The sequence below is a fragment of the Tiliqua scincoides genome, chromosome 7 (genome assembly GCF_035046505.1).
Source record: "Tiliqua scincoides isolate rTilSci1 chromosome 7, rTilSci1.hap2, whole genome shotgun sequence".
In the NCBI taxonomy this organism is placed as follows: Eukaryota; Metazoa; Chordata; class Lepidosauria; order Squamata; family Scincidae; genus Tiliqua; species Tiliqua scincoides.
The window spans coordinates 49,602,980-49,621,149 of NC_089827.1; the positions used below are offsets into that span (position 1 = coordinate 49,602,980).

At 43.4% G+C, this 18,170-nt stretch overlaps 2 pseudogenes; one reads left to right on the plus strand and one right to left on the minus strand.

Moving 5' to 3' along the window:
* Nucleotides 1–5,599: 5,599 nt before the first annotated feature.
* On the minus strand, nucleotides 5,600–5,718 carry LOC136658232 (5S ribosomal RNA; annotated as a pseudogene).
* A 9,185-nt stretch (nucleotides 5,719–14,903) lies between these two features.
* LOC136658160 (5S ribosomal RNA) lies at nucleotides 14,904–15,020 on the plus strand (annotated as a pseudogene).
* Nucleotides 15,021–18,170: the final 3,150 nt, after the last annotated feature.

The window sequence follows — 18,170 nt, forward strand, 5'->3', positions numbered from 1 at the left end:
GAGTTGGAGGGGGGATGGTGGCTGGGGCAAGCAGCCAAATTCCCTCTTCAGGGGTGGGGGGAGACCTTGGCTCTAGAAGACCTAGTTGAACTCAGTTTAAACACTTTGACTGTTGGAAATCATGTTTGTTTATCCTCAATAGGGAATTGAAACAAAGCTGAAGGAAATCTTTTTTCAAAAATTGTTGTTTAGGTCTTAACTGTGGGGAGTGGTGTTTTGTGTGTGTGTGTGTGTGTGTGTGTGTGTGTGTGTGTGTGTGTTGTGACTACATTCTGAATAGCTAGACAAACTTTTTTTTTGAATTTTAACACACTGGATCCCAAAACCAGGCATTGTAGTTTATCTACAGTAATCAGGAAAGCAATTGGACCAGACACAGAAGAGGCCCCTATTCCATAGTTTGCCTTGTGCCTGACCTCAGTAAAACCCTGTCCTCAGACTCCCAGAGGGATCTGAATGAATGCTAAACCTCCTGTAGTCCCCCTGACAGTTTGTAACATGTTTACATTACACTGGGAATGGTACAATGAATTCTCAAACTTTAAATGGAGGGGGTGGGGAGGAAAGTTTTTTGGATTAAGGTTTATGACTTAGGGCGCAATCCTACCCTGCACTAGAACAGGCAGACCAAGAGGTTTGCGCTGAATCCAGCGCAGGATAGTGGCCCAAAGCGGCTCAGCCAGAGGAAATGGGAAACTTTTCCCCTTACCTCTGGGTAAGGCGTCTTTGCTCCTATGGGTCTCTTTGGACATGTGCCACTTCCCAAAGTGGCACATCCTCCCAATGTGGCACAAGTCCAAGGAGAATGGAGCAGCTTGAAGCTGCTCTGAACTCCCCAGGAAGGGGGGTTGGGATCCAGCATAAGTGAGAGAGTAAGGAGAGTATTAAAGGAGAACGCCAACACATACCTCTCGGCAGCAGTCCTGTTTTTTCCATGGCTGGGTTTTTAAAGGGGATGACTTGAGTCCTTTAGAGTTGTGGAAGGGTGACTCGGTGACTTGGAAAGTACCCCCATTATGACTCATTTTTGAGTCGAGTCGCAGGGGAGTGGTGGCTCTAGACCCAACTTGAGTCATACCGCGCTGGACTTTCCTATCTCTGATATTTCCCCTCTGATAACAACCTCTTTAATAGGTGACTTTTCCAACAGAGCACTGTAACAAAGGAAAAAACTAATAAGGACAGTTGGGATCATCTGCACTGGATTTTAAAAGAATAACCTGGGGACATTTTTATAGGGGGCAAAACCAGATTGAAGTCAGGTTGAGGAACATAAATGATCAAATGTTTCTGTTTCCAAGCAGAAAAAAAGTATCTGCTAAAGAATCTTCTCTATCAGGAGTGCAAAATACTGCTGTAGAGGGAGTGTTTGTGCACCCTTGTACTGGCCTTGGCTTCAGCACCAAATTTAGCCACCTGAAAAATTTTGCCACACTGAAACAAACGTTTGAGGCAAAACTGAAAGGTTGTGATCAGGAGAAGCATTCTCAGAATGTTGAATGAAGAACAAGAATGTGTTCAATGCGCAATAAGATGGGTGATGCTTCTTGCATGTGCAGCATATTTCTATTGGAAGCTCTGTTCTCAAGATTCAGAAGTGTTTTCCTTAAAAGGTCTGACCAAGAGGTTGACATATGTTGTTATTACAATTAACCCAACTCTGTAACATTATAAACCTCAGTACAGGTACTTGAGTATTGGTCATTTGTCTGAACTTGGTGGTGTTTTGGGTTATAGCTGGAACTTTGTTTGAGTTAAGAAGGTTTGATCACTGTTGTCACTGGTCAAGCAGGTTTTTGATGCTCAGACAAAAGATATAATAATGGTCTAAGCATGTACACTGTGGGCAAAGATCCTGCTGTCAACACTGTGAGCAATGATCCACCTTCAACACTCTGAAACAACTATTTTCTGTTTCCACCCCTTCTCCTTTGGGCTGGCTTGAGTGCTTGAATGACATCTAGTACATAGAAGAACCAATAGAGCATGTTGGTTTGAGTGTAGGACTAAGACCTGGGTTCAAATCCCTCAGCCATGAAACTCACTGAGTGACCTTGGATCAGCCATTCCTCTTTCAGCTTAAACTAACTCACAGAGTTGTTTTGAGGTTTAAAAATCCCAGACACCCTAAACTCCTGGGAGGAAGGACAAGATGTTTATGTGCACATAGGGTCCCACTAATGCTTACTCTTCTGAACATAAAGATATACCTTGGTATTCCTATTGTGTTTGCCAGAAGACTTTATGGAAGGATACTGTGGAAGGCTGACAAATCTACAGCCAAGGCTGTTTCACAAGTATCTTGTTCATAGCATCGCCGATTTAATGTTAGATGTGTGTCATCTGATGTGGTGGTGTTTGTCATGAAAACAGGCAGAGCTATACCTGCAAAGTTAATCCTGGACACTTCTGTGAGATCTCAGTCTTCTATGTAGGGTGCATGCAACACATGATTGCTATTTTTCCCTCCCCTAGTAGACTTGGGTCTCCTGCAACATCTTCCTTTCTATCTGTATAGTGAAAAGTAGTGGGTAAGTAGGTTTGAGCATCTCCGTAGCTGGAATCAAAGAAACCAGCTGGATGGAAAACCAATGTTAGATAATCTACACAAGATTATTTCTCCTGCTAAGGCAAGCATTTTACTGCCGAACAATTATTTCTTGCCCAAAGCCACAGAAGGAATTGGCACAAGGGCCAGGATTAGAACTCAGGAGTTTCTGGCTCCTTGCATTCTGCTCTGACAAGCAGAGCAGGCTGCAGTAAAACTTCATTCTCCAAACATTAATGAAAAGCAGGTGAGATGATTTGACCAATTCACTTTTGTTTACTAAAATACCTCTAGTTCATACCTCCAGTGGTTTAGACTAGCCCCATGGACCTATGAGTATTATTGGCGACATTCCATGTGGATCAGGTTTTCATTAGCAATAGCTTAGTATGATTTTTGTAGAGGTTGAACTTTTGAGACATGATGCTACCTTGCCATCTGTGGCATCTTTCATCCAGGGTTCCTGAAGACAAGCGGAGACTCAATATCATGCTATGGCCAAAGTGTACAAAGCAAAGTTCCAAGAGTTGGTTAGTCTAAAATGCAACAGTATGACTAAGTTTGAACACTTTCCCCACTGAAATTGGTTACCATTGATTGCAGCAGGGAAATTATTTTGCTGACAGCACATGTTCTGGGGATGAATTGGTTTACAATGCCAGCATCGGGGATTAACATAGTTGGGCAGCTGTGGAGGGACTAAGGTCTTCAGAAGTGCTACTGGCCTGCACTTTGCAAAATCCTTCATGTGGTGATGGCAAAACAGATCTTGGTTTCCACCCAAGTAGGCAAGAGCTCATGGAGGGCACTTGCCAGCCCCCCCCCCCCCAAAAAAAACCCCTGCAATCTGTTCTCAGTGAGTTTCACTAAAGTTCACAAATCCTCTCACAATAGGAAAAAAAAACAACAAAACCATGGGTTTCATATACACACACAGAGCTACACACAAGCTTTGAACTCATATGATATCTAATATCTAAGTAGGGCTCAGATTAGGAACTATTTGTCCCTGGATTATCTGGTGTTGTCTGTATCTTGTGCTCAAGGGTACTGCTTTGAAGTGAGTAGCTATTGTCTTCCCCTTATCACCAATTGATCAAAGACATAATGAACCCTTGACCATTTAAGTGCTGAAATCTAAATGTTGCAGGCTATCCTAATTCAGGTTTATAGAAGATAATAGTGCAATCCTACCCATCATTAAATTTCATTGAGTTCAATGGAACCTACAGTTAGGTAAGTGTGCAAAGGATTGAAGCATCAATGAAGATGCCTTATTTAATCGTGGTGCAACTAGCTCAGAATTATCTACAGAGAGGTGCAGTTCCCAGCCTTAATTGGAGATGCCAGAAATCGAACGTGGGACATTCTATGTGCAAAGCATGTGCTCCACCAGTGGTCTGTAAGTCCTCCTGTTGAATGCCTGTAGTTTGGGGACAAGGTATGCCACCTGTATCCCACTTCTCTCCCTGTTCAATCAGTACCCCTGGATTGTTTATCTGAACAAGTGCTGTACAGTCTTGCTCAGGAGTCTTCAAACTTTTCGGACAGAGGGCTGCATCAACTATCTGTTGAGGGTTGGTGAAAAAAAATTTTTTTTAAATATAAAATTTAAATAAATACATTAGAGATGGAACTTAGATGGATGAATAAATGAAAGAATGGGCTCAAATTTCCAGGATTTCTCCAAGCTCCACCACAGAAATAAAGCACAAACTCAAATGGACTCCCATTGCCCTACTTCCCAAGCAGCTTACTTAAATATACAGGAGTAAATACCTCAGAACCAGCACATCATAGGAAACATCCAGAGTGTGTTCTGAGGGCCAGGGAGCCCCCCCCCCAACCCCATCTAAGCCCTTCAGAAGGCAAAAAAGTTACTTCTGGTTTTTCGTGAAAACAAGGAAGTTATGTTTTTATGCACTTAGAAGGCATTCTGAGAGACGGGAAGGCTCGTGAGTCTCCCCGACCCTCCGAACACCCTCTAGACATGACTGGAGCCCAACTGTGGTCATGTTTGGTCAAGTAGGCCAGAGGTTCTTGGGACCAGAGGCTCACTGTAGGTCACATCTGGTCCCCGGTCTGGGGTTTGGAGACTCCTGGTTTTTGCCTAAGACCACTTAGTAAGTTCAGAGCTAAGGTGATATTTGAACCAAGGGGGAGCTTCCTTGTAGAAAACGTATGGCCAGTACACTCAGCCATACAACATGGCATGGGTCTGTTATGTTGCTTTCAGATCCATGGATGAAAGATGCTACAGCCAAGCAAGGTATCACAAACATAAATCTCATTTTTGGGTTGTGTGGGAGCAGCAGAACGTTCAGTGCTGCAGATGAACACGTTTTGTTATAGTAGGACCTGATTATTATTTTTATTGGCCCAAATTCCAAATGTTGTTAATTGAGTAAAACTCCCTCTGGTTTCTATGGGAATTTTGTTTGTATGACTGCAGAATTTGGCCAAGTTTTTATTATTCACTATTGACATTATATTTGATGCTATGCAGAACATGAGAAATAACCTACACTTGTCCTGAGAAACCTGGAGTTTAAGCAAACGGACAACCCCAAATGCATTGAGAAACGCCTTATGAGTAAGTAATGAACTAATACTTTGGGCTGGGATCCAAGGAAGAGAGATGCATGCACATAAGAACCCATAAACATAGCCGGACTATTGCCGACTGTTTTTGCCATTGCACTTTGTGTCATGAGAACATGATTAGCAGCCATTTTAGAATAGAAACAAGAATTGCTTAAGCAGTCCGGGCAGTGGCTGCCAAGGTGCAAAGCATGCTGGGGTGCTACCCAGTTGAAATGGCCAGCACGGAGCTGTGACCCTTGTGTCAGATGGGCTGGGAGGTGTTGGCCTCTGCCTTGTCAGCATGGTGCTGGGAAGCGCTGGTCCAGTGGGGTCTCTGTGCAAGTAGGTGGAACTGAGACAGAGATAATTCCTACTTGGATGTGATTGTAACTGTGGACAGTGACCACAACTGTAGGGAGGATGGGAGTACATGGTTGGCAACCTTCAGTCTCGAAAGACTATGGTATAAGCCTACAGCACCTGGTATTCCCAGGTGGTCTCCCATCCAAGTACTAACCAGGCCTGACCCTGCTTAGCTTCCAAGATCAGACAAGATCAGGGATGTGCAGGGTAATAAGCAAGTCAGATGCCAATGTACTCCTTAGCCCTACCCCTCCACTTTTCCCAGTACTGTGTTCCCTCCCATCTCCCATTCTTCTCACTCTCTTTAAAAAGAGCTTCAGGTTGTCTTGGTCATGACTATCTTAACAAAAACGTATACAAATTGTTAAAATGGATTTAATTCCAATTTTTTAAAAATAGGCTAATTTAGAAGTGCAGTAAATGTGTATTTCTTTTTTTCCTGGATCTAAATAAGTCAAATACATTTTATCCTGAGCAATTCTTATTTTCTGGTAATCCTTGTGTAATGGTTTCGTATTAGAAAGCATGAAGTTGGCAACCCTCCCTGTATTTTATAACCACCACTGAATACTTGTAGAGAAACCTTAGCCTTATTCAAAATTCTCACCTTGTTTTAGGTTTTATTGCGTGCTCAAAAGCCAGTGTACGTTTCTGAAGAGTGTTGAGAACCTTTAAGTGGATCATTTTGGTACTGTGAATGCCAATTTATGGTTTTGCAAGACAACCAAGTGTAACGTCGTGGTTTCAAGTAAGCTTGAAGGCTCATTCCTCGTAGAGAGCCAGTCTCTGTTCGTTCTGCTGCATTGATTAGCAGAACATATTAAACCAGATAAAATATTTGGGGTAGCATAGCATATTTGGGGGATCATAGAATGGATGTGCGGGGGGGGGGGTATCACCTCTGATCCTCATGTTTCTCAGAAGCAATCTCTCTTAACATTTTGTGATCCTTCTGAATAAAGACAGATGTGTAACGATAGATGTGATTGTGTGATGACAGATTTTGTAGTGACAGATTTTCAGGTATAGGAATGGCTCTACCCATCCAGCTAGGCCATTGGCTTTGCTGAACAAAGGCTGCAATCCTATACACACTTTCCTGGGAGCAAGCCCCATTGAACGCAATGGGACTTACTTCTGAGTTGAGATAGAGATGATTGTACTGTAAAGTTACCTTTCAGATTGAGACAGTGCAAAGTCTGAATGGGTCCTACGCACATGCTATGTTATGGGTATAGCTTCCAATCTGACCTTCTGCTGAATGTATAGAGACTGGGGACAGAGGGCACTGATCTTTCTTTTCGGACAAGCCATCTGAATTCCCGGCCTTTTAACAAAATCATCAGGATTTTACAGGTTCTGACCTTTCTTATAAGGTGTCTCTTGTTGTCCTGCTTTGGTGTTTTATTGTAATTGTTTTTAGGATGTTTTGTGAATTTTTTAGGGTATTTTATAATTGTTTTAATTGTGATTTTATGACTTTTTGTATTCTGTTTTTTTTTAAATATTTTGTAAGCTGCTTTGGGTCCTCCTATGGAGGGAAAAGTGGAATAAAAAGACAGTAATAAATAACCCTAACCTAAACATGTTCCCTGTACATGCCATGTTGCCAAAAAAGTTTCTGTAACACAAGTAAAATGTCTCAGGATTTTTCTGCGCACCCCCTGTGTCAGGGTGCATTCAGTTCATGCAGGGATACAGTGAGATTAGTGCTTGTGTGAGCTGAGAATGCACCTTTCAGTACGCTCCAGAATTATCTACAAGACACAAGAAGTTCTTCTGTAACAGACCTGCAGGGGTACTTAGCAGATAAGACAATGCTTAAACTAGACAGGGGTTGAATTTTAACTCAAGGAGATGAGCCCCCTGCTGTGAAACATTTAGGAATCATAGCATGCATTGACCTTAGACCAGTGTTTCTCAAACTGTGGGTTGGGACTCACTAGGTGGATTGCAAGCCAATTTCAGGTGGGTCCCCATTCATTTTAATATACACGGTATGTGACTGCATTTGGGGAAATGTTACAGACCTGTACTTTTAATAGGCTACTATGTATATGCTTTTAATAATGATAGTAAATGGGACTTACTCCTGGGTAAGTGTGGGTTAGATTGCTGCCTAGGATTGTTAAAAATTTTCCTGCTTGATTATGTCACTTCTGGTCATAACATCACTTCTGGGGGTGGGGGTCCTGACAGATTCTCATTCTAAAAAGTAGGTGTTAAATGTTTGAGAACCACTGCCCCAGACCATATACTGTATATGACAATTCTCATTCAAAATTGCTTGGTATCACATTAATAATTTTAATTAATATTAGTTATTGCTCAATGATTATTCAGCATTAAGGATGCAGGTCAAGAGGCAAATCAAACAAACATACAAGGAAGAAAAAAACAAAACAGAAGCACTGCAGAGCCTACTGTAGTATATTTACGGCCCAATCCTATTGGTCATTTACACTGCTGGAACATGTGTTCCACTGTTATTAACAGCTTATGGCTGTTCTAAATGCAACAGCACCAGGGTGCGTGCAGTCTGGCTGCCACTGCAAGCAGTGAGTGGCTCAGTCTGCATGAAGATGAATGCTAGATGCTCGCCGGAGCAAGTAAGGCAGTGCAGGGGTCAGGAGGGAGATGGAGACAGGTGAAATGGGGCGGGGGTGGGCAGAAGGAGGAGGATTCAACCTGGAAAGGGAGTGGGTTCAGTGGCACCCTCAGAATCCTAACCCCATTCCTGGCCTGATCTACCTTCACGGGTCAAGTGCTATAGAGCAGGTGCAGGTCTGAATTGACCCATGGCAGCTGCTGGGGCTTGCCTTGGGGCACGGGAACAAATCTTCCCTTATCCTGAAGAGGCCTCAAGATGCCAAAACTCCCCTGTGGGATACAGCAGAAGCAGCGTTAGGGTTGGGCTGCCCATTGCTTCTCTCTCTGTCTCTCTGTGTACAAAATATTCTAATACAATTTTACTATTGATACAATTTAAAAAACCTGAATTTTAATTTTCGAAGGGCCGAATCCTATCCAATTTTCCAGCAGTGATGCAGTTGTGCCAACAGGGTATGTGCTGCATCCTGCAGTAAGGAGGCAGTCATGGAGGCCTCCTCAAGATACCAGAACACTTGTTCCCTTACTTTGGGACTGCCTTGCAGTTGCATCAGTAGTGGCAAATTGGCAACGATTGGGCCCTTAGCAAATTGCACCCTAAATATTTCAGTTGTTTCTGTTAAGCTAAGAAAAGGGGGGGACGGGACTCAAAGCAAGTGTGATATGCATACCTTTATTATTATGCTGTTTTAATATGCATTCCTCAAGGCCACTTTCTCTTTTTGTGAAAAGGGCACAACACACATGGGCCAATTAAAATATCTTGTTCATAAACTTTATCGTATTGCACCCAGTTGGAGGTTTCCTTCATTTTTCTTTGCTTGGTGGGTACTGTACCCCCACTTTTTTTAAATTTTCTGTTAAGCTAGCAAAAGTCAAAGTCAAATACTGAGACCCCAAGATAATGATAACAACTGAGTGAACTGTGCCCATCATGAACTCCACCACTGGAAATAGACCTTATAATTAAGCAGAAGGAATCAGACATGGTGACTAATAACAAGTACAATTCTCTGAGAAATTTGCACAAGCAGAGGTCATCCAATGAAACTGATTGGCAGGAGACTTAGGATGAATTAAAGGAGTCACTTTGCCACACAACACCTAATTCATCTGTGGAACTCATTGCCACAAGATGCAGTGATGGCAACTCGCTTCAGCGGCTTCAGTGGTGACTTAACAAATTCATTTTTGTTAGCAGCATGCCTCTGAAACCCAGTTGCTGGGGAGCAATGGTGGAAGAGAAGTATGTCTTTTTCTCCTACTTTTGGGATTCCTAGAGGCTGATGGTTGGTCACTGTGTGTATCTGGATGTTGGACTACATGGGCCTTTGTCCTTATGCACCAGAGCTGTTCTTACACAACCTATTCTGCGTCATGTCGTGATTATTTCTTGGGGGGGGGGGGGAGTTGTGCAAGCAAACGTACTTGTTGAGTGCCACCCAGTTTCAAATCCTCCCCTCTCAGCTTGACTATCGGAGCAGGTCTGGAAGTACGTCTTATAATCCTAAATGATATTGTTTCACATAATGAGGGTGAATTAAGGACAGATTTTTCAACCCCAGCTATAAATTTCTCAGCTTTTGTGGGCTTCAGTTATACCCTTAATGTTGTTTAAACATTTTTCAGTGTGGTTGAATGTATACTAGAATTTGTGCTTTTGTGACAACAGGATTTATCCTGGCTTCTTTTCCAATACCACTGGAAACTGGAAGCCGAATCAGGAGTGTGAGCTTGTCCTCTAAATATTTTAAAGGCTCAGCCACCAGTTTTGGGGTGGCAATGCTGAAATTCTCCACTAAGCCTCCTGTATTTATCGGAATACATTGAATTGATTATTAGCCTAATTAATGTATGGTAAACGGGGAGGGGGGGAAGCAAGCAGGCCTTTGTGAAGCAGAAATTGACCAAATGATGGTTTTGGCTTGTTGACACTGGAAATTTTAACATTATGGACAGGGCCAGTTTAAGACTGTTTGCTGCCTCAGTTGCCTGCACTGTACAATCCTACAGGGCATCTCCAAGATGCTTACAGCATTACAGAGGATGCTGTGCTACTACAACTCTCAGATCATGCATTACAGCAGTGTGCACTCTGAGAATTGTTATTTGTCACCCTTTGGGACATTGTAATGGTTTGTGGGACACATCTCTTATGTGGCACACCTTTTCACTGGTAACTGTATGACTGTTAGAAACTATCTTTTACTGGACCCGGCCATTTAGCTGTCTCCTCATTACTATCTACTGTGACTGGCATCTCCCTGAGGAACTTGGGAAGTGGCCAACTTTCTATCCAAGCCTGGCTACCTAAGATCTTTTTAACAGGAGATGCTGGGGATTGAACCCATAACATTCTGAATGTAAAGCATGTGCTCTGCCATTGAGCTGTGAGCCCTTTAAAAACATTACCACCCTCAGAGACTGTTTGGGTTGCTTCAGCAGCCAGGCCGGCCCTATGGATCTTTTGAGAACTATGCAAGTGGAGCCTCTTTATCTACAGATTTTACATCTGCAGATCTGGCCCGATGCAGGCCCCCTGGACCCACTCTGGGCAAGATTTGGCTCCACCTGATCCCTCCGAAAGCTGTGCTTCAGTTCCCTCCAGAGAGCTTTCTGAGGCCTGCAGAGGCAGTGTGCGTCTGCCTACAGCCTCTGCAGGTTTCAGAATGGCCCATGGAAGCGAAAAACACCACTTCTGGTTTCCCATGTTTTTATGTCATATAAGGCATTGCAAGGCCCAGGAAAACCCCTGGAGGCTTTTCTTCACCTCCACAGGCCATTCTGAAGCCTGCAGAGGCAGTGTGCGAACGTGCGCTGCCTCTATGGGCTTCAGAAAGCCCTTCGGAGGGGACTGGAGCACAAGGGGCCAAAGACATGGATTTGCTTATCTGTAAATTTCGTTATCTATGAAGGGTCCAAGAACAGATCCCCCAGGGATACCAAGGCCCCATCCATATAAGCTTTTGAAATAACACAACCAGAAATCAGCTCCTCAGCCTTAGATACAATAGCTAGCAGGGTTGATATTCAGCTGGGTACTTTCATGTTGACTCTGCCTCACTATTATGTAGGACAAAGATCTTCTACTTGATCCCTAAATCAGGAAGGGGCTTATATACACCATTACTCAAAGGGGGAGGTTTATGAGCCCTGTTACATTGGGAACCTTGCAAGAACATTGTTTCTTGTCATGCACATATGTCATGAAAGAACATTCAGGGCCTGATCCAGAGCCCTGTGTACTGGCTTACCGCCAGTGTGCACTGTTGCAAACATGCCATAAGGCACATCTGTGACCATTACTGTGGGCCCAGCATCAGAGCTAGTCTAGTGCAAGCCCACAGTCTGCCACCCGGCAGCTCAGCTGAACCACCGGGAGGCAGAGAGGTGAGTGGAGAGGAGGGGAAGGTGTTCTGGGGAAGGGGGAGGTGGGGGAGGGTGGGTGGAGGGCAGGGAGAAGGTGTGACAGTGTGCGGGAGGGGGTCGGTCTGGCAGAGTTCAGTTCTACTGGATCCTGAGCCGTATATTGGACCTCGCGGCCCGACATGGGACTCCTTGATACTGCGGCAGCCATTTTTGGCGCTGTGGCAGTATCTCAGGATTGGGCTGCCCATCTCTTCTCCTCTGCTCTGGAATTTGGATGATATTTATATATGTTGTTAAACTAACTATTGTCTGAAAATTGTGCAGCAGTGTTATGTGAAAATACGCTGTTTGGTATTTTAGTTTGGTTAAAATGGTTGGATTTGGTAAAAAAAAAAATTACGCCCACAAATCTGGGATTATTTCAACCTGGTCAACTCTGCTGGGCAATTGCTTGGCCTATTCTGATTGAGAGTTTAATCCAGACTAGCATTAGTAGTGCACTGTGAGAACTGCTTCCCAGTGGCCACATCTGGAGATGTTGTGATCATTCCACCAGGGAAGTCAACTCTACCACCCAAATGCTTGCAAGGCAGATTGGGGTAAACTCAGTTCTGATATGTGACAAAAATATATCTAGAGATTAAAGTGAAAAGAAATAGACATAATAATATAATTAAGATGGAAAAGAATACAGTTATCTATATTGAATTAACATATTTAAAAACAAATCTTAAATATCCTGAGTTAGAATATCCGTTGGCGTCCTAAAATTCCAATATACCACAAATGGACTCGGAGATGGTCCAAGTCCTCCTGATGCCTGAGGCAGCTTGCCAAATTCTGCCCTGCTTACCCAATGATGTGCCAGCTTCTGCTCCTGTCACTCTCCAGCGTTCTAGCTCAGCCCTCTCCTCCCTTCCACTTCCTCTGTGTCCCTCTCTTTCTTTTCCAATCCAGGGAATGGAAGGAGAAGGAGTAGTGGAGGCAAGTAGGCAGAGATGTGCGCTCCTTACCAATCTGTTGCCTAAGGCAATTGCTTCAGTTGGCCTCCTGGTTGGACCAGCCCTGAACGGACTCCAAACCTCTTACCTTATTCTAGAAGCAATGTTTCCTTCCCTGACAGTACAATCTTTGTTTTAAAAAACAATTAAGTATTTTATTTATTTATTACAGATACAGGTGAGGAAAATGGGTTAGACTTTGGGCAGGTACTACACAGGTTACGCATGAGGATATGGCCATAGATTACAACATGACAGTACAATCCTATGCATGTCTACTCAGAAGTAAGTCCCATTGTGTTTAGTGGAGCTTACTTCCAGGAAAGTGTGTATAGCAATGGTTCCCAAACTTTCTGGGAGAGTTTGGGCCGCTGTAATTGCCTGTGGGGGAGGGACGACGTTGGCAAAGTGATCGCCACGATCATGCTGATACCAAGGACAAAAGGGGCTTTTTACTTACCCCTGGCAGTACCTATTCTCTGGAAGGTGCAGGGAGCTCCCGCGAACTCCTCTGCAGGGCTCCCCAAGCCTCAGAACAGATTTTTGTAAAAGCTGTGGCAACCCACTTCTGGTTTTCAATTGCAAAGCTGGAAGTGGGGTCATGATTGCTTTTTTTAGCTGTTCTGAGGCTTGGGGGGAGGCCTGCAGAGGGGTCTGCAGGTTCCCCACACCCTCTAGAGGGCCTGCAGTGCCAGGGTAAGGGGAAAAAAAACGCTTTTGTCCCCAGCAGCGGTGTGATAGGTGAAATCGCTTCACCACCATTGCAATCACCTTGCCCCTTATAAGGGGGCAGAGACAGGGTTTCCCTGGCTGGGGTATCATTTGGTAACCTCTGGTGTATAGGATTGCAGCTTGTATCACTTTATATATGTGTTATTAATATTTTGCATTTGTGTAGTGCTTTTGAATATTGAAAATGCTTCAGATACATTATATTCCTGATATTGTGATCTAAGCAAGTTTTATTATCTACAAATGGTAGATGGGGAGGAGATTGCTGAGGCTACAACATGCCTAAGGCCATCTAGTAAGTTCATGGCAGAAGCAAAAATCAACTCAGGGACTTCTTGATTCATATTTTCTGACAAGGAGTGACCTGTTGTGACAATTATGAGGTCCACGATCTTCAGTGCTATGGGCAACTTTAAAAGTGTAGTTCTTTGGATCCTAACCTTTGTGCTTCACTAATGTTTTGACTTTTCCATCTGAAAATCAGGCTGTTAAACTGAAAATATTTCCAGCAAGATGAAACTATTAAAGGGGGGGGGTTAAAATGTAAACCCCTAGCATTTGTTTTTATGGACTCATTTTGTTCAAGGTATCAGTTCCTGCTTAAAAAATTATATTGTTGTGGAAAATGCCTCAAATCTAGCAGTCTAATGCCAGTTTTTGAAACTCATAAATGTACTGAACCACAAACAAGCTGGAACTGTTCTGTTTTTGCTCATACTGGTTTCATTTTATTTCTCCTCTTTTGTGATGTTATACAAGTACTATTTATATAAAATTCACAGATCTAAATGTGATCTAAAAGATCTAAAAGGGTTCCACAAGAAGGAAAAGGTAGCACTGACCATATACTCCTTTTAGGGAAAAATCAATACATGTACGATAGAATCTAATGTCCAGAAATCTCCCAAATTTGGTTTTTTTCCTCCAAAAGAAAACGTCACTATTCGATGATGCATATTTCTTTCTGTTAGTAATTGTATTTCGGGTTCTCCAACTTTTTGCCCTTTACCCTCTTCACTCTCTCCATTTTCCTTCTTGGACCTATTTGAGCAGGCTTAGACTTTCTGTACATTGGGGAGGAAAGGAAGTTTCTTGTTCCCATGTTGGTTTAGAGTAGACATGGGGTGCCAAACATAGATTCCATGCTATACCTGATGCATGGAAGCTCTTTATCCAGCCCTGTGATAACTGGGCTGTCCTAGCTGCAGCTGTGAAGGGACACATCAGCAGAAGTGTGGCTGCTGAATGCGTGGCACTGGGAGAGCCCAATTATCATGTGGCACCACCCATCAGCGGCATCACTTCTGCCAAGGAACTGGGAGGGAGAGACAGAAGGAAGCCTCAGATGGTGAGGAATGGTACAGTTGAAGAGACAGACCAAGAGAGATGAGAAAGGAATGCTGCTGAGGTGCTGGGAGAGCCCAGTTATCACTCAGGCCATCCTTTCAGCATGTAATGCCCTACTTCTGCTGAGGCATCACTTTGCAGAGCACCTCTGTGACACCTTGGCAGTGACACCTTGGCAGAATCAGCTCTGCTGAAAGGGTGGCATAACTTGAAAATACTGTACAAGCAAGATTTGCATATTTTCTATCATTTGCAGCTAAAGAGTTCCTATGTGAGAACGTAGTGCTTATTTCTGGCCATTGCCTGCTTAATGATGTAACTTCTGGCCTCAGTACATACTGAGAATGCAGGTCAGCAACTGTTACCCTGCACATGCCTGATCTTGTCTGATCTCGGAAGCTAAGAAGGGTCAGGCCTGGTTAGTACTTGGATGGGAGACCACTTGGGAATACCAGGTGCTGTAGGCTTATACCATAGTCTTTCGAGACTGAAGGTTGCCAACCATTTAGGTCAGAGGGAATGCTGACCCTCTGTATGAAATGAGTTTGACACTCCTGGTTTAGACTGTCTGAGTTTGAAGGCCTGCATATCTTCCATGAGGAGGTACATGTCCTGCCTTTTCACTTGGAGTGCCCACATCTCCCCACAAGGGTAGTGGAGGGAACAGGTGAGGAGGCAAACCACACTTTATTTATTTAGAATATTTATATACAACATTTATATACAAATGTATAAAGCAATGGCCCAACATTTTAAGTGACAGGCAGCATGCAGGGCTTAGATTTTGCATAGAGGAGTTGTGGAGAGGGCTGAATTTAAGGTCAGAGAACTGAGGTGAATGCCTGGGACACTGGGACTGGGAAGTGCTGGGCATTTGAGTTATTCCCAATATTTAAAAACTTCTACAAGATTAGAAGGAGTATATTTGTTTATATATAACACGAATAAATCCCAATTTGACCATGCATGAAAGAGGAAAGTGCAAAATGTGACTTGAAACTTAACATTAAAAAAACTAAGATCATGGCATCAGGTCCCATCACCTCATGGCAAATAGAAGGGGAAGAAATGGAAGCCATGACATATTTTATCTTGGGCTCCAAGATCACTGCAGACAGAGATTGCAGTCATGAATTAAAAGACCCTTGCTTCTTGGGAGGAAAGCTATGGTAAACCTAGACAACTTAATGAAAAGTCAAGACATCACTGTGTCAACAAAGGTCCGTATAGTCAAAGCTATGGTTTTCCCAGTTGTAATGTATGGCTGTGAGAGCTGGACCATAAGGAGGGCTGAATGCCAAAGAATAGACACTTTTGAATTATGGTGTTGGAGAAGACTTTTGAGAGTCCCCTGGACTGCAAGAAGATCAAATCAGTCAATCCTACAGGAAATCAATCCTGATTGTTAATTGGAAGGACAGATGCTGAAGCTGAAGCTTAATACTTTGATCATCTCTTTAGAAAAGACCCTGATCCTGGGAAAAATTGAAGGCAAAAGGAGAAAGGTACGGAAGAGGATGAGATGGTTAGATAGTGTCATGGAGACAATGACAGAGTTGGAAAAACTCTGGAAGTTAGTGGTAGACAGGGAGGCCTGGTGTGCTGCAGTCCATGGGGTCACGAAGAGTCGGACACGACAATGACTGAAGAACAAAAGCATGCAAATCTATCTGTTATCTTGACATGACAGGGATGAGTTACACATGCAAGATTATGTATTGGAGTTGTGAAAGTGATAGCAAATGCAATCAAAAAGAAGGCATTCAAAAGTGGAGCAAATAGAGTGGGTACCAAAGGCCCCTTGGTCTTTTGATGGAATGCTGGTCATTTGATCTAAGGTTGGTTCTTGTAAAGGGTGCTTAACCCTTTCTAACTGACTGTCTTTCTGCTGGAAATTCCACACTAAGCTGACTTTCCCCTTGCAAGTTTCTAGATGTGTGTTTACAACTGTAGGACCACATTAGATGTGACTGAAAGCATGTAGTGCGGGTTTTCTGACCACGTTGTATGTGAATATGAAACAGAGTGGAGCTGTGGCAGGGCAGTTGGCGGGTTTAAGATTTCGCACTCGCTGTGTTTTCAATCCTGATGTTGGGACCTTGGAAGAAGAATCTGCTGGGGACCCACAAAAATGGGTAGCCACCTGGAGGAAAAAAAACAAAACTTCTCTATAAAGTCAGCCTGTGAACAAAAACATGTTTTAAAATGTAGAGTACCATTATAGGCCGTACTTATTTTTGCCAAGTGCTGATATAAGACAGAGATGTGCTGTAATCCTAGCATTTTAAATCCTAGCATTTTAGATCCTAGTATGGCATATTTTCCCTGAAGCTGTGGACAATCAATCATCGACTTCGCTTAACACACAAATGGAAAACAATGGCTAGGTTCCCATCTGAGCTGATGGAAAGGCTTGTTGACCTAACATGATTGCAGCTCAATGCTGCTATACTATAGGTCATTTAAAACACAATTGAGTTGTTAAAATAAGCAAAATGATTATTCATGCAGTCAAAAACTCTTTACATAAGCATTGTGAGAAGTTGCAGTGGTAAGTGAATGAAGGACAAAAACCCCAAATGAACTCATAAACGTCCCATTAATGGAGATATAAGCAAGCTGTTTGTCAGTGCCACTTCACTGGGATCAACTACTAAATGCCTTTTGTTGGAGTAGATGGTAATCTGCCCTTAAATCTGTAGTTGATGAGCCTGCTGATTAAATCAATTAAAGTGTACATCATTTGTATATTTCCCATAGAACAGTTTCTCCTGCTGCTTGGCCTCATGATTCTTGCAACTGTTTGCAGGTTCCAGTGTGGTGACAGTTGTGCAGTAGATGAAATGCAGGGTCATTACCTAACAGCATTATCACAACAATAAATATATAATGTCACAACACAGAAATTGACTGTATTCTGGCCAAGCAGCCCCCAGTCAAAATAGAAGTTTTGGCCAATATTCAGATGTGGGACAATATTGGAAGGCAATTGGAGGAGGGGTTTAACAGTGTCAGGGAAGGTGGGTCAAGGGCTTTTCCAGGGGAATAGTTCTTTTTCTTTATGAATGGCCCAAATCTAGAAGGGGCTTACGTTACCAGAATGAATGTCCCAGTGTCATAAGGCCCTTTAAGGCTGTTGCAAAATGTGACACACTGTTCAGCATGGACTGACCTTTCCCACAAGCAGTCAGGTCTGTGCACCAGCAGCTATAGGATGGATGCCTGCCAGTGCTGGTAAGTCAGCTTAGCAGTTGAAAGGGAGGAGAGGAGGGAGATAGAACAGGGTGGAGAGTGAGAAGAATGGGGTGAAGATGGGGCAGGATAGAGGGTGAATTGAGATCGGGAAGGGGGTGGTATCAGTGGCACTAGTGCTGTCGATATCCTGTTTCCCTTCCCAACCTCGGTTCATGTGGACATGCGCCAATTGCTGGTGCAGGTCTGAGTAGACCCAGTGGATTAGCATGTTTATACCCTTGGGCAACGGAACAAATTTTCCCGTACTCCAAGGAAGCCGTCAGGGCCCAAAATGCTGCCACAAGGTACATCGCGTGCCCATTGGTGTGACTGCATTACCACAGAGGGAGTTACATAGGGTTGGGTTGTAAGTTATTGTGGTG